Source organism: Meriones unguiculatus, chromosome 9 (genome assembly GCF_030254825.1).
Source record: "Meriones unguiculatus strain TT.TT164.6M chromosome 9, Bangor_MerUng_6.1, whole genome shotgun sequence".
Taxonomy (NCBI): domain Eukaryota; kingdom Metazoa; phylum Chordata; class Mammalia; order Rodentia; family Muridae; genus Meriones; species Meriones unguiculatus.
The window spans coordinates 29,250,322-29,255,325 of NC_083357.1; positions in this window are offsets into that span (position 1 = coordinate 29,250,322).

The window sequence follows — 5,004 nt, forward strand, 5'->3', positions numbered from 1 at the left end:
AGCAAAAAATCAAGTAAACCTTGAAGTTAAAAAGCAACAAATTAAGTAAACCCACTTAAAAATGGGGTACAGATATGTACAGAGAATTCTCTGTAAAGGAATATAGAATGGCAGAGAAACACTTAAAGAAATGTTCAATGTCTTTAGTCATCAGGAAAAAGCAAACCAAAATGATTCTGAGATTTCACCTTACACCCATCAGAATAGCTAAGATAAAAAACTCAAGTGACAACACATGCTGGAGAAAATGTGGAGAAAGGGAAACCCTCCTCCATTGCTGGTGGGAATGTAAACTTGTACAACTGCTTTGAAAAATCAATCTGTTGCTTTCTCAAACAAGTAGTAATAGTGCTACCTCAAAACCCAGCTATACCACTCCTAGACATATATCCAAAAGATGCTCAAGTATACAACAAAGACATTTGCTCAACCATGTTCATGGCAGCTTTATTTGTAATAGCCAGAATCTGGAAACAACCCAGATGCCCCTCAGTTGAGGAATGGATACAGAAATTGTGGTACATTCACACAATGGAATACTACTCAGCAAATAAAAATGAGGAAATCATGAAATTTGCAGGCAAATGGTGGGAACTAGAAAAGATCATCCTGAGTGAGGTATCCAAGAAGCAGAAAGACACACATGGTATATACTCACTTATAGGTGGATATTAGACAGATAATATAGGGTAATCATATTAAAATCTGTACACCTAAAGAAGCTAATCAACCAGGAGGAACCTGGATAAGATGCTCAATCCTCACTCAGAATGGCAAACAGGTCAGAAATCGGAAGAGGAAGAAAACAGGAAACAGGACAGGAGCCTACCACAGAAGGCCTCTGAAAATCTGTACCCATCATGGTATTAAAGCAGATGCTGAGATTCATAACCAAACTTTGAGCAGAGTGCAGGGAATCTTATAAAAGAAGTAGTAGATAGAAAGACCTGAAGGGGACAGAAGCTCCACAAAGAGACCAACAGAACCAAAAATTCTGGGCACAGGGGTGTTTTCTGAGACTGATACTCCAACTAAGGACCATGCATGGAGATAACCTAGAACCCCTGCACAGATGTAGCCCATGGCACAGCTCAGTGTCCAAGTGGGTTCCCTAGTAAGGGGAACAGGGACTGTCTCTGACATGAACTCAGCGGCTGCCTCTTTGATCACCTCCCCCTGAGGAGGTGGAGCAGCCTTATCAGGCCACAGAGGAAGACAATGCAGTCAGTCCTGATGAGATCTGATAGGCTTGTGTCCGATGGTAGGAGAGGGGTCCTCTCCTATCATTGGACTTAGAGAGGGGCATGGGAGGAGATGAGGGAGGAAGGGTAGGATTAGGAGGGAATGAGGGAAGGGGCTACAGCAGAGATACAAAGTGAATAAACTATAATTAATACAAAAAAGAAACATTTAAATTAAAAAATAGTAATAAAAATAAAATTATATTATTCTGGATTAATGTATAGATTAGTGGAACTTTCCTTTCATATGTTTGAGGCCTTTGAGATTTCAGTACCAAAACATAAAACAGGACAAACAAAATCCATTAATTAAATGATAGTCATGAATTCAATCTTTAACCATGCAAATAAATATAAATTATTTCCACGGCAAGTACTTTTTTAGTTTTCATTTCCTTTCATGCTTGCATTTGCCTAGTGTTGGGGGCCATAGAGCCCATTCCATCAGTTAGGAAGAAGAGAAGAAGAGAGCTCATTATTTTTTTTTAATTCAATGTTTTTTATGTTAGTTTATTTACTTTTCATCCCAAGGGTGTACTGCCCTGCTCTCCTACCAGTCTCCTCCTTCTTCCCTTCTTGTTCCCCTATCCCATTCCCTCCAGAAAAGGAGAGAACCCTCCCCCTCCCACCCCACATCAACCTTTCCCAGTATATCAAGTCACATCAGGACTGGACTGAGCTGAGCATGTCTTCATCCCCTGAGGACAGACAAGGCAGCCCTGCCAGGGGCAAGTGATCCATCCAAAAGCAGGCAATAGATTCCAAATTAGAAACAGATCCCTGCCCCCGCCCCCTCTTGCCAGACTCCCAGTATGAAGACCAAGCTGCCCATCGGCTATATGTGTTCAGGGGGCTAGGTCCAGATCATGCATTCTTCTTAGTTGATGTCTCAGTCTATGTAAGCCCCATGGGACTGAGTTATATTTCTCTGTTGGTCTTTTGTGAAGTTCCTACCCCCTCCAGGTCCCTCCATCTTTCCCCCAACACTTCCATAGGACCCCTGGAGCTCTGCCCCAGAGAGCTCATTATTAAGGAGAGTCCTGGATCGGTTATTGAAGGTCCTTAGTTTATGTGAGCTGAACAGTTTCAGCAAAGTTTGTGATGGAAATCAGGACAAGAACAAAGTGATTCTCATTGCTGTTTTGATTTTCTTTCTTTAAAAATTAATAACTTTAATTTTTAATTATTTATTAATAACTAATTGTTGAATTATTTATTAATTCCTTGAGTGTTCCATATCATATATTTCAAACATAATCACCCTCCTCAAATTCTCCCCTTAAATCTAAACCAACCAACTCAGACGTGACTTTGTTGTTTGTTTGTTTGTTTCTATTCCCCATTGAATCTAGCTAGTCTTGACATTGGGAGCTATCATTTAGAAAACAAAACAAAAAGCAACTGACTTGTTCAGTCCAAGCCCTTATTAAACACAACTGTCATATCTCCTCAGCTGGTTGCTGGGATTATGTGTCCACCTACTCAGATTTTGTCTGGATGGAGTTTGCACAGTCTTGTGCACACTGTTGTAGTCACTGTGGGTTCCTGTGTGTTTCTGCCCCACTGTGTCTGGAAAGCACTGTTTCCTTGAAGCTTTCTATATCTTCTAGATCTTCCACTCCCTTTTCACAAATAGGCCTGAGTCTTGGGGAGAAGAGTGAGACATGAGCGTTTGATTTACCGCTAAGCACTGCACAGTCTTCTGTTTTCTGTATGCTGACTAGTTGCCAGTCTCCGTGTCAACTGCCATCTACTGCAAAATGAGGCTTCACTGGTAAGAGCTAAAAGATGCTCTGATTTATAAAAACAATAACAAATCATTAGAAGTCATTTTAATATTATATTCATTTAGCAGAATAAAATTACTGGGTTCTCCCTTAGTGCCTATGACCTATCTATCCACGATTTAAGCACCATTAACAGTGCCAGGTGTTCCCGCTGATGCGGCGAGACTCTGATCCAGTCAGGAAGTGGCTGTTTACTCCCATAAGAATTCATGTCACTGTTGCACTATTTCTCTGCTATTTGTATTTTATTTTGAAAATTCTTTGTTCAGTCAGAGCCAGGCTTCATTGGTAACTTAGGTTGTTTTCTTGATGTTTAGATTTTTTCCTTCCTTCGTCTTCGTCTTCTATTTCTTTTTTGAGTTCTTTGGATATTTCAGAAACTAACGTTTTTGTCAAATGTAGAGTGGGAAGGAATTTGTTCGCATTCCAAGGGTCGCCTCTTCACTTGAGTGTCCTTTGATGTTCAGAAATGTTTAGTTTCATGGAGTCCCATCTGTTAACTGTTGGTCTTAAAGCCTATGCTACCAGGGTACATTTAGGAAGTCCTTTCTTGTCCCTATAAGATCATGTGTGCAACCTGCATTCTTCTCCATCATGTTCAGAGTATCAAGTCTTAATGTCAAGATTCTTATCTATTTGGAGTTGAGGTTTGTGCAGGATGAGTGCAAAGGCTGTATTTTCATTCTTCTACAAGAAGATATCTGGTTTAACCAGTACTATTTGTTAAAGATGCTGCCTTTTCTCCAGTGTATATTCTCAAGTGACTGTAGAAGAGTGAGTTTATATGTGGCTCCTCACTTCTATTCCAGTGATCAATGTGCTTTTGTTATGCCGCTACAATGCTGCTTTTATTACTATAGCTCTGTGGTGTAATAAATCATGGATGGTGAAAAATCTAGCAGGTCTTTTATTGTTCTGGATCATTTGAGCTATCTTGTGGGGCTTTTTTGTCTATTTGCTTATGTGTGAGTGCACACACACTTATGTATGTGTTTCCAGATGAAATTTAAGAAATTTTAAAATCTCTATAAAGTTTCTTTAGGTCTTTGGCTTTTAGTATGGATATCCTATATAATATGGCTAATCTCCACTTATAAGTGAGTATATACCCTGTGTGTCTTTCTGCTTCTGGGATACCTCATTCAGGATGATCTCTTCTAGTTCCCACCATTTGCCTGCAATTTCATGACTTCCTTGTTTTTAATAGCTGAGTAGTATTCCATTGTGTAAATGTATCACGATTTCTGCATCCATTCTTCAGTTGAGGGACATGGGGGTTGTTTTCAGATTCTGGTTATTACAAGTAAAGCTACTATGAACATAGTTGAGCCAATGTCCTTGTTGTATGGTGGAGCATCTTTTGGGTATATGCCCAGGAGTGGTATAGATGGCTCTTAAGGTAGCGCTATTCCTAATTTTCTGAGAAAGTGCAGATTGATTTCCAAAGTGGTTGTACAAGTTTGTACTCTCACAGCAATGGAGAAGGGTTCCCCTTTCTCTGAATACTCATCAGCATGTGCTCACTTGAGTTTTTGATCTTAGCCATCCTGATGTGTGTCAAGAAAGACCCTAGGGAGGATGCTTAATTCTCAGTCAGAAGGGCAAAGAGAAGAGACACCAGAAGTGGTGGAAGAGAGGAAACAGAATGGGAACTTACCATAGATGTCCTCTGAAAGACTCCACCCAGCACAGGATGGAAGCAAATGCTAGGACTCACAGCCAAACTTTGGGCAGAGTGCAGGGAGTCTTATGGATAGAAGAACACGGAGGAGACAGGAGCTCTATAAAAAGAACAATAAAGCCAAAAATTCTGGCACAGGAGGCCCTGTAGAAACCAAGGACCAACTAAAGTCCAGCCATTGAGAGGACCTAGAGCCCCTGCTCAGATGTAGCCCATAGATAGCTCCGTCTCCAAAATGGTTCCTTAGTAAGGGGAGCATGAGTTATCTCTTATGTAAACTCTGTGCCTGCTCTTT